The sequence below is a fragment of the Lepus europaeus genome, chromosome 4 (assembly GCF_033115175.1).
Source record: "Lepus europaeus isolate LE1 chromosome 4, mLepTim1.pri, whole genome shotgun sequence".
Lineage (NCBI taxonomy): Eukaryota > Metazoa > Chordata > Mammalia > Lagomorpha > Leporidae > Lepus > Lepus europaeus.
Window position 1 is genome coordinate 81219241 of NC_084830.1, and position 12457 is coordinate 81231697.

Here is a 12457-nt window from a genome sequence, read left to right on the forward strand (position 1 = left end):
GATGTAACTTCAAACCCAGGAAGGGGAAATTTGTCAGAAAACCCACAGAAACCGGGATAAGACTGCAAGATTCTCCTAGAGTCTTCAGTGGAATCATAGCCCAGTTAACATCTTCATCTTGAAGTTTCAGCCTCCAGATCTGTGAAACAAAATATTCCAATGTTTTAAGCCAATCAGTTTTGTGGAACTTTATTATGGCAACTCTAGGAAATGGATACACTTTCCCCTCTCATGCTCAGAGCCCAACTAGAGCAAGCTCTATTCCATTCAGTTTGCTTCCAGTCATTGACACAGCCTCCAGAACTGACCTCAGGGTGGCAGCACGGGGGATTAGTTAAGCAGAGAAGCTGAACAATTAGAGTGTGCCTGTCAGGAACACTGTTGTTCCCATCCTGTTGGGTTTGAGTATTTGCTGGGAAACCAAGCCTGGGGAGTGTAAAAATTGAAGGCTTTTAGATTCAGATTCTAATCTGGATTCATCTATTTTCTGGCTTCTAATCCTGGGTATAGTATAGTTCATAATCATTTTGGTCCTCAATGCTTGAAATGTGATGAATAAGATTTACCTTACAGTGGTATTATAGGATTTATACACATGCAAATTTATGTAGATCACTAAAAATTGCTCTTATAGTAATCATAAAGAGTTCAGATTATTTATAATTGACAAAAACATATGGCTTTGTTGAAATGATTCTGTTAGTGCGGTTGGAACTTTTTCTTAAATACCTGCATAATATACCTGATAATTATTAATAACTCATTTTTAAAGATTTATTTGAGAATTAGTTACATACAAAGAGAGGGAAAGACAGAGAGAAAGGTCTTCCATCTGCTGATTCACTCCCCAAATGGCTGAAATGGCCAGAACCAGGCCAATCCAAAGCCAGGAGCCAGGAGTTTCTTCCCAGTTTCCCACCAATAATAACTCATTTTTTCCTGCAACACCTAAGTGTTGCCTAATGCTCCACAGATTTGACCTGGTTTTGTAGCCAGAGATGTAGTATAGATTGAACTCTGCTTGTGCTAAAGCCAAGTACAAATATCATGCTAAACCTATAACCATGGAGAAAAGCCCAGAGCTTTCTGAGTTTTCCTATTAATGGTAGTAGCAGCTGCTAGTGGGTGTAGATGATACTTTTGGAATATAGTGTTCATCATCCACCTTGTTCATTATTCCCCTTATTCACATAACAAGTTTGTGAGATGTTATCATTTTTATTTTCCCATGATTCATTTGAAACTGAATTGTATTAGGTTACTCAAGTATACTCCATTAGAAAGTGATAGAACCGGAACTTTAAACCAGGTCTCTAATGTTTGAATCAGGCTTTTAACCATTCTATTAGTTTTTGTAAAATATTTTTAGATAGTACATGCATTTTTATCAAAATATTATCTATTTTTTCATTAAAATATGTTCTATTTTTATTTATAGTATTTGGCCTAGAAATTAAGACACTGGGCTGGGACATCTGCACCCCATTTCAAAGTGCCTGGTTTTGAGTCCAGATCCACTCCTAATTCCAGCTTCCTGCTCAGGGGCACCCTGTGAGGTGGCAGTAATGACTCAAGTAGTTGGGTCCCTGCCACCCATGTGGGAGACCTAGATTAAATTCCCAGTTCCTGCATATGGTCTGGCCCAGAACCAAACAACGTGGACATTTGGGAAGTGAACCAGCAAATGGGGACACTCTGACTCTCTCTCCTGCTCTCTCTTTCTCTCAATACGTCTCAAATAAATAAATTAATAGTTTTAAAAAAATCTAGGGGTATGTGTTGTGGCACAGTAGGTTAAGAACTCAATCTGGACATCTACAGCCCATATCAGATTGCTGGTTTGAGTCCCAGCCACTTTTTCCAATATAGCTCCCTGCTAATGCCCCTGGAGGCAGCAGATGATGGCCCAAGTTCTTGGGCCCTGTCATCCATGTGGGAGACCTGGAGAGAGTTCCTGGATCCTGGCTTTGGGCCTTGGTCTGGCCCAGCCCTGGTTGTTGCAGGCATTTGCTGAGTGAACCAGTGGATAGAAGATCTCTCTCTCCTCTGTCTCTCCTCCTTTCTATATTATTCCACATTCAAATAAACAAATGCATACATACATAAATAAATCTTTAAAAATTATGTAGAACTCTAATAAACAAAACGTACTTTTCAGCTGGTGTGGCTTAAGATAGGAACTCCCTAGCATACAGAGAACAACTCAAAACATGAACTTCAGTGTAATCTGCATGCCAGGAAATGTTGCAAAGTATAAAGAGGCACAGAATTGTCCTGTGAGGTTCAACATAATAGAAACAGAGGCATTGTGAATCAGGATGTCCCATATTCTGGGTCATATTCTTACCCTTGAGTTTCTCTACTTTGGTCAAGCTAAGGCACTATTTCCAGTGGCAACAGAAACCCTCTTCATGCAGCTGCCACAGAGAAAACTGATGTGGGTCATTTGTTCTCAGATTGGATGAGCAAACAGTGAAGAGAATGGATGGAGAAGATTGCAGAAAAGGAAAATTCGGAAATCTGTTTTGGTGTTTTGTTTTGTTTTGTTGTTGCTCAAGACTCTATTCTATTACATTACTACATTATACATACACACATACCTATGGAATCCCACAAGTAATTTGTACTAATAGTGCCATTTCTTGGGGGGAGTTATGCATATAGCTAATGGGTCTGTCTCCAGCTCAACTGTAGATTACTATAGCTGTCCAATTGTCTTAAGTTGGATGTTACTATGTGGCATGACTTCTTTTGTGAACTGCCAGTTCACTGAATATAATGAAACTTAATATGCTCTATCTTCTGATTCTACAGGGGCTGAGAAGATCTGGAAGTTTATTTGGTGATAACATCAAGAGGCTCTCTTCTATTATCTAATAATTAAAGATATTTTGTCAATTACTCTCAAGAACTGTGTTGCTACTTCCAGTCCTCAGCTTAGCAAAATAGTTCAATCTGCATTTCAGGGTGAAGATTTGACAGAGTGGCTCAAATCCTCCGCAGACTAATAACTCACAGGAAGATGGACTTCATCTCTTACTCTCTAATTGGTTTAATCTAAAGTGATACAAACAGACCAAAGGTTAAGAAAAAGTGCAGACATGTCTGAGAAAGTAACTTAAGAAATTAGTTAAAATTATAACACTTATGAGACGCAGGCTGCATATTCTTTCCTGGAATTCAGCTATCCAAACAGTGTTGATGTTGATAACAGCCTAAAGAAGAACTAGTTAACATTCAGTAAAGCTAGAAGGGGTGGGGTGGGGAGTGCAGGAATGTGCACAGTAGAACCATCTTTTTAACAGCTTGAGAGCCACAACATTCTTTATTTTTACACTTACATATATATCTCAGGGGTCTCTTAATCATTTTCCTGTAGTTGAGTGGGATTGATTCCAAAATGCTCTGCACTGCTTACTCACAACCCACATCTGCTCTGTAAACAGTTATGGCGGCTTGCCTGAGAAGTAAGTGCCAACCTGGATCACAAAGTAACTAAGTTATTTTCTTATTAGAAAATGTTTATCCCACAAAAGGAAATAGTAAGCCTGGTAAAAATAATTTTAGATCTTTTAAAATATTTCTTTTAATCGTGGGAAACAAATATCTTTTTATTCAGCAAGGCTACTTTATTTATTTATTTTTTATATTGACTTGAGATGTACAGACTTGGAGAGATGGAAAGAGAGAAGACAGATGGAAAAAGAGAGCTCCTACCTGCTGGTTCATTCCCCAAATGCTCCCTAAAGCTTGGGCTGGGTAGAATTGAGGCTGGGTGGTGGGAACTCAACCCACCTCTCCCACATGGGAGGCAGGTACCCAATTACTTGAGCCATTAGTGCTGGCTCCCAGGGTGTGCATTAGTAGAAATGTGGAGTCAGGAGCCAAATTCTGGGAATTGAATCCAGGAACCTCAATGCAGGACATAGATGTCCTGACCTCTAGGCTAAATGCTTGCTCCTAGAGGACTTAAATTACTTGCTTTCTATGGGAAAAAAAACTAAACCCAAATCCCACTGATTTAGTCCAAGGAATCACTAACATCAGAAAAGCAGAAGAATGTTGTTTAAGGTTCATAGTATATTTTAAGATACACCTCTTGTAGTATATGAAACATTTTTAGATTATAAAAATTAAGATGTACATTATTTTTCAGGGCTATACCACCAGTGCATCAGTGCTGAGAATAATCCATTATAATATTGTCATTAGGGACTGGCATTGTGGAGTAGTGGGTTAAGCCAAACGCCTGTGACACTGGCATCCCATATGAGTGCCTGTTTGAGTCCCAGGTGCTTAATTGCTGATCCAGCTCCCTGTTAATGCACTTGGGAATGCAGAAGAAGATGGCCAAAGTCCTTGCATGCTTGCTCCCATGTGGGAGCACGAGAAGTTCCTGGTGCCTGGCTTTAGCCTGGCCCAGCTTTTGCTGTTGCTGCCATTTGGGGAATGAACAAACAGGTGGAATATTTCTCTCTCTCTCTCTCCCTCACTCTGTAGCTCTGCCTTTCAAATAAATAAACAAATCTTTATAAATAGTATCATTGTATTTATAAATATGTTAGTGTTATTGAATCTCACATTATTCACCTCCTTCAATGAATGTCAGAGTGAGAAGGATGATAATGTAGTCTCAGGATGAACAGATACATTTTAATGCTGGTCTTTTGTGGTGGACACAAATTGATGTTTTAGATTCACAGAAGCCGAAATCAATTAGCTTTGGTAAGTAGTTAGTTAGCATGATTCTTGGGGCCGGTGCTGTGGTGCAGCAGGTTAATGTGCTGGACTGAAGCACCGGCGTCCCATATGGGCACCGGTTCGAGTCCGGGCTGTTCCACTTCTGATCTAGCTCTATGCTAAGGCTTGGGAAAGCAGTAGAAGATGGTCCATGTCCTTGGGCCTCTGCACATGCGTGGGAGATCTGGAAGAAGACCCTGACTCTTGGCTTCGGTTTGGCACAGCTCCGGCTGTTGTGGCCAATTGGGGAGTGAACCATCGGATGGAAGACCTCTCTCTCTGTCTCTACCTCTCCCTGTAACTCTGTCTTTAAAATAAATAAATAAATTTAAAAAAAAAAACCTCCCCTAATACCTTGAACTTTTTACTTAACATTTTTAAAAAATGCATTTGTTTTACTTCCCTCTATCCTGTTCCTCCCTTGGAGAAAAACACCTCTTCATTCTAAAACAATGGCCAATAAAGGTGTTTTTCTTAAATAACATCTATCTAAATGGAAGTGTTTGTTAGAGATTTCAAATTTTCCATTTGACAATATTTACACAGGTTTATGTTCCCTTATTGTAATTAGCTTTAAGCAATTTAAACCTCTATCAGTCTCTCCTCCACACATATACAGCGTCTGCTGAGTAAACTGTAAGTGGGCCCTTCAGCTGTAGATGTGTTGCTTTCTGCTGTTAGACATTGCTATGTGTAATGTTTCAAAGTTTGAGTCTTATAACAAACCTCAGGTTCTTTTCTTGGATGTGCCTTTAGTATTTAAATAGCATTTTGGGGTAAGTATTTTGCCTAGGCAGATTTAAGACACCAGTTAGGATGTTTGCAACTCATGCTGAAGTTCCTAGATTCCAGTACCAGCTCCAGTTCCTGATTTCAGCTGTTTGCTGATGTGCACGCTGGAAGGAAGCAGGTGAAGACTCCAGTAGTTCGGTCTCTGCTTCCCATGTAGGAGACCTGAACTGAGTTCCTAGCTTTTGACTTCCACCTCCTGACTACCCTAGGCATTTTTGGAGTGAACCAGTGGGCAAGATCACTCTCTCTTTCTTACTCTTTCAAATAAACAAATAATTTGAAAAATAAATACAAGGGTCTGGTGCTGTGGCATAGTGGGTAAAGCCACCGCCTGCAGTGCTGGCATCCCATATGGGTGCCGATTTGAGCCCCAGCTGCTCCACTTCTGATCCAGCTCTCTGCTATGGCCTGGGAAAGCAGTAGAAGATTGCCCAAGTCCTTGGGCCCCTGCCCCTGCATGGGAGACCCAGAGGAAGCTCTTGGCTTCTGGCTTCGGATTGGCACAGCTCCAGCCGTTGCTACTAACTAGGGAGTGAACCAGTGGATGGAAAACCTCTCTCTCTTTCTCTCTTCCTCTCCTTCTCTCTCTGTGTAACTCTGACTTTCAAATAAATAAATAAATCTATAAAAAATGCAACTCTAAGAACATGCTTTCAATTACTAGGAATGTAAATGTCTATATTATTACCCTTAAAAGATTACTGGACACTAGATATTTTGGTTGCATTCTTAGAGTATGCCTCCTTTTTTGCAATTTTCTCTTTCTTTTCTTTCCTGTTATTTTTTTTTTAATTTGAAAAAGAGAAAAAGATGGAAAGAGAGAGAGAGGCAGAGAGAGCTCCTGTCCATTGGTCCACTCTCCAGCACTCTTCAGAGGTCCACAATAGCTGTGACTGGGTCAGAATGAAGTCAAGAGCCAGGAACTCCATAGGGAAATACTTGAGCCATCACCTGCTACCTCCCAGGATGTGCATAAGCAGAGGGATGGAATCTGAAACTGGAGTCAGGAGTTGAGTCTAAACATTCCAAGATGGGATACAGGCAACCCAAGCAGCATTTTAACCACTATCTACCCTAGTATTATTCATTTTATTGGACATACAAAATTGTTCTTACTGTCCTTGGTGGAAATCGCTACCATAATGAGTTTCTTTTTCAGTATACAAATGAGAGACAACCCTTTGAGAACTTAACCTTTTATCTGAATTTTTAAAATTTTTTCAAAAGATAATACATATGCTATTCAGCAGATAATTTTTATTTAATGTTTTCATGTGTTATCTGATTGGCCAGCCTGCCTCTAGAGTAGATAACTGAGGGCTATGGTTGTCTTCCTTTCCCTGTCTGAAAGCAGGGTTAATTCAAGGAATTGAGTAATAGAAGATAGATCCTCTAATCTTGAACCCCAATATTACCCTTCACATCTAACCCTGCTTTCCCAAGACTGTTCTGTGAATGTTGACTCAATGCATTATTTTGGAAGAAGAACATTCTAGAGTCAAATAAGTTTTAACAACATTGAATACCACAGTCCCCTTTTGAAGCTTCCTAATGCACACTAGCTTATTCAAAGAACTGAAAATTATGCAAGAAGGAAATCTCTTAAATTTCATTTAGCCCAGCAGTTCTGTAAATATAGAATTGGATTAGAATGATTACCTATTAAGATCTCTGGGAGACACCCCCCCCCCCCGAAATGTCCTAGAAAGATTCTGTTCACATACCTCTTATACTTTTTAGTTCACAGAAAGTGCTACAGACTGGGTAGTTTAGAGGCCAGAAATTTATTTTAGCCCAGTTTCCAAACTTTGTGCTAGCCAGGCATTCCATAAACATTGCTTCTAAGAATTATATTACCCATACTAAATTTTACTATTAATTATACACATATGAAAGAGAGAAGATATGGTAGAAATCAAAGAATTTGTATTCTTTATGGATATTTCTTTTTCTTTTTTTTTTTTTTTTTTGGTAATACCATAAAGGTGTTAGAGAACCAGTGCTTGGTATCAAGAATAATTATGTTTGAGGACTGACCAGCGACTGGAGCAGGTGACTGAGGTGGTCTTCCACTCAGGGTTGACCCAGATGGAGTAAAAGCCAAAGAGTGGCGACATACTTTAGCTCAGCATTGTAAGTACAGCTCAATCTTCCCCATCTCAGCAAAACCCCCATTCCAACAGAGGGAGGATTGTGAGGGCTGTGTGTGTGTGACTAAATTCAGCAATGGTACCCTTAAATTTGGCTTCCATCACTACTTCACATGTTGTCAAATGGAACTAATTAAAATATTAAGAAAAAAAATGACCTCAGTTCAATAAAAGGAATCATTTTCTCATTCACAATTGTGTGAATAAATAAAGTGCCCAACCTGTGAAAATGTCTTTTGATTAAGTATACTTTGTGGAACTGATGTAATATTTGAGCCGAATTTTCTGCTCTTCTCAAACAGATTCTGGGGTCCCAGATATCTTCCTGTTCCTGTTGGCTCGTGTTCCTTTTGCCACAGCTGAAATTCACACTCCCTAATACAGCATGACCAAAGCTGTTTCTAAATTCAAGCCCTGGGTAGTCAAACACAGGTGTCTTCCTTGCTTGCCTCATCCAGAAGTAACTCTGTGATCCTTTGTATTCCCATAATATTTTTACTATGTCATTTCATACCTTCAATTCTGAATTATGCTTGTTTTTCCACTTGACAATTCAGTAACAATAAAGTTGGGAGGAGTCAGATTGAAGTTATAGTCACTTGTACTTTCTGTTTCCTGAAACTACCCAATAGTTTATACATATAGTAAATAGATGGTAATGTGTGTGTGTGAGGGTGTATGTATGCATGTATGCGTATAAATTAGATGTTAGCATTCAATATATTTTAACTGAGTTTCTGTTTATCTTTTCTTTGTGCTTTTTTTTAATCTGCAGGAGACCCTGCTTCACCAATAGCTCATTGTTAAGATGGTGCCATCTTGCATATAAGATTCACTCTTCTTCAGATTCTCAAATACTATTTTGGTATTTAACTCTATATTTAGTCCTTTCTATTTAAAAATATTCTTGCAGACCAAACTTCATAAGGATCTGCTTGTATGCAATCAAAGATCTCTATAAAATGTCCTTGTCTAATCTGCAGATTTCTTTCTGACGTCTGACTCTTGCCACCTCTAGTACATTCACAATGAAGTCCTCACCATTCCTCTTGAGCTTCTTGACATGCGTCCTCCTCTACCTTTGTCTGTTAGTGCCACCTCCAATCCTACTTTGCTGAGAGAACTTTTCAGGCTGCTTCAAACACAATGGAGCCTTTGCTCTGAGCACTGACAACAACTTTTTGCACCTCTGCTCTGGTGCGTACCACATGCACTCTACATAATAGCAAATTGTGGATGTTTCTGCTTCTTTCATTAAGTGATTGAAGACAGAAATGATGCTTTATCCAATTATGCATTATACCTAAATGTAATGCAGTGCCTTGCCAAGAACAGTTGTAAAAGGAAAATAGGTGTTTTGACTTCTGGAATGGTGGTACTTGCTCCCCAGTGAAACAAAATACCAGTAAAAATTATGATTTAAAAAGATAACTGTGTTGGGGCCAGTGCCGTGGCTTAGTGGGTAAAGCCACTACCTGTAGTCCCAGCATCCCATATGGACTCTGATTCAAGGCCCAGCTGCTCCACTTCTGATCTAGCTCTCTGCTGTGGCCTGGGAAAGCAGTAGAAGATGGCCCAAGTTTTTGGGCCCCTGCACCCACGTGGGAGACCTGGAAGAAGCTCCTGGCTTTGGATCAGCTCAGCTCTGGCTGTTGTAGTCATTTGGGGAGTGAACCAGCAGATGGAAGACCTCTCTCTCCTTCTCTCTCTCTCTCTCTCTGCCTCTGCCTCTGCCTCTCTGTAACTCTGCCTTTCAAATAAATAAAAATAAATTTAAAAAATCTTAAAAAAATAAAAGGTAAGATTAGGCCCACACAAGATAAGTCTCCTTTAAAATTTTTTTTAAAAAGACAACTGTGTAAAGTCTCTGCAAGATGGCCTAAAACCCAGAACAATGAAAAGACATTTCTGCAAAAAAAAAAAAAAAAAAAAAATTCCACTTAATCTTAGTGAGAATTGTAGCTGCAGCAATTGAGCCAAATCCTCCTTCCTCTCCTCTCCCAGCTAATTGTGATGAGAAAACTGCTATAGCAAGGCTTTCTCTTTGCCAGTTACAAGTCAAGAGATGACGTATCTCTGTAGGAGGGGCAGCTGTGAGCATTTTTCACGTTCCCTTGGCTCTAGGTTATAGAGATGTAATTCCAGGTGAGAAAAAAAGTACCCTTCCTTCATCCATTCCTCATGTATAGGACAAAGTATCTATCCTGGGTTTGACAATCCAAGAAGAGTAGAGACCCAATATTCTTTGCCCCAACTCTCTCATTAGTGCTAAGTTTCCTCTTTGGGAGATGTAAGCCACAAACACCAGGGGTTACTGTCTTCATTCAGTGCTCTGTCCATAAAGCAGAAGTTTCACTCTAAGGGCAAGGAGACCAGTATCCCTAGATCAAGCTAAGGAGCACTAAGAGAAATTACTTAGGGGGAGAGGCAGCCATTAGAATAAAGAACTCTGGAAGTTTTTAAGAGAACTGACTTTATTTAGAAAGGATTGAGAAGAATTTCAATTCTAAGTGTCCTCACCAAACAGCAGATATTTTGGAGGTAAGCAAACAAAGGGAAGCTAAACACCCATTAGGAAATTAAGCCAAACTGAAAAACAGTTTATTAAAGACAACCAGAGGAAAATAAAAATAAAGAGAGCCCTTCTGGGGTCAGAATAAAACAGGATAAAACAGATTAAAAAAAAAAACCAGAATAAAACACAAAATGCTAAGTAAAACCCCAATGAGATACCACATCAAATCCAGAAGTATTATTATAATAAAAAGGCATAGCTATAGCATGTCAAGAAAATACGAAGAAATTATCATTCATACATACTGCTGGTGGGTACATGTGATGGCATGGCCATTTTGGAATGTGATATGAAGTTCCTCAAACTGTTATCCCTGGAATCACCAGCGATTCTACTCCTATGTATGCATCTATGAGAAATGAGGACATGTGTTCCCACAAAAACTGAAGTACTGTTTATAATAACTAAATATGGTAACAATTCAAAAGTCCATTAATGGATATATGTCTAAATAAAATGTGGCATATTTTAAATCAAAATATTTTTTAATGTTTATTTTTAACTTTAAAATTACATATGAGCCATCAGTTCATTAAAGAAAAATAATCTTGCTTGGAAAGAATTAAGAGCAGAATATCTAGTTTAGCTCAAATTTTCTGAAGATGAAAATAATCCCCAAATCATACACATTTTCAGGCATAAAACTATGAGAAGAAAATAGTAGGGAAAAGTTATTTGTCTTCACTTATCTCAGATAAATGTCTATTTAGTAGATAGATGTGCTGTGTGATGACTCTAGGAACTGTGAGCTGCTGACTGCGCTTGGAACAATGTATTTCTATGCTGTAGGTCAGCCATTTCAATAAAATATAGTTATTCCTTAAAGCAAAATAAAACACGTGTGAATTTTGTGGCATATGAGTTTTATCCCAATAAATCTCTTACAAAAATGTTTAAATGTATAGCTTTCATATAAAATTCAAATAACATAATAGAACAAAAAAGTATAATCAAAACTTAGTAGCATAAAATTTGGCCTTAGGTTCAGAGATGTGTTCAATGTTTTTTCCTGGGAAGCAGTATCCATGTAAGCAGTTAGGAAATCATACGGTTCCACATGGGGTGAGTCAGGGAGAGCCAGCTGAGATTTTCTGAGCAATCTGACTTTTCCTTCCTCTCTCTCTCTTTCTTTCTTTGGAATTCAGGCTTCTCACAAAGTTAGCAAACTGTGGGAAAGTGCAGGAGTAGTTGGAAGAGAACAGTGTAACAATATGAGCCATTAAAAGGTGATAATATGGTAAACATTATGTTTCTAAATGTCAGAGAAGTGCCTGTGCCAGAAAAAGAGTCAAATGAGGAGCAGCCTTTGGCAAAAGATGCTGGAAATAAGGAGCAGAGATGTTACTCTAGAAGAGAAAACGGAGGACAGTGGCCTTTTTGAAATATTAAAATGAGGGGCTAGTGCTGTGACACAGCGGGTTAAAGCCCCAGCCAGCAGCGCAGGCATCCCATATGGGCAACGGTTCGTGTCTCGGCTGCTCCTCTTCCAATCCAGATCTCTGCTATGGCCTGGGAAAGCAGTAGAAGATGGCTCAAGTCCTTGGGCCCCTGCACCCATGTGGGAGACCTGGAAGAAACTCTTGGCTCCTGGCTTCGGATCAGTTCAGCTCTGGCCTTTGCAGTCATTTGGGGAGTGAACCAGTGGAACAGAAGACCTCTCTCTCTCTCTCTAAGGCTCTACTTCTCTCTATAACTCCTTTGTCTTTCAAAATAAATAAAATAATCCTTTTAAAAAAGAAAGAAATGCTAAAATGAGCAATGAAATAAAATGGTAGATGGGTGACTTCAGCCATTTCAGGGGTTGTCTGGGAAGAGGAGTAGGCAGACGTAGTCTTCCCCATATGCAGCTGTCCAGCCTGTGCTGAAGCTGCAAATCGAAGCTGCAGTGCAAGCATGGGTAGCCCCACCTACTGGGGGGGCTGGTCAGGACCTGGCAGTGCAGGGGTCCTGGCCAAGCTGCTTGGGGTCAGAGAGTTTACTCAAATGTGCCAAACTGACAACTGTGGTTCTGTCTGTAAATGTAAGATCACACCAGGCAGACTTTTAAAATGTATTTACTCTCGCCCATCACATATTTATAATTAGTATCTAAAATACAATTTTACTGATTCTGTTGCTTAGAGAATGAGTTAGGAAGCAGTGCCCACATGGATCTATCCAGCAGGGATCATCGATCATAGCTGTACTCCTGGTGTCACAC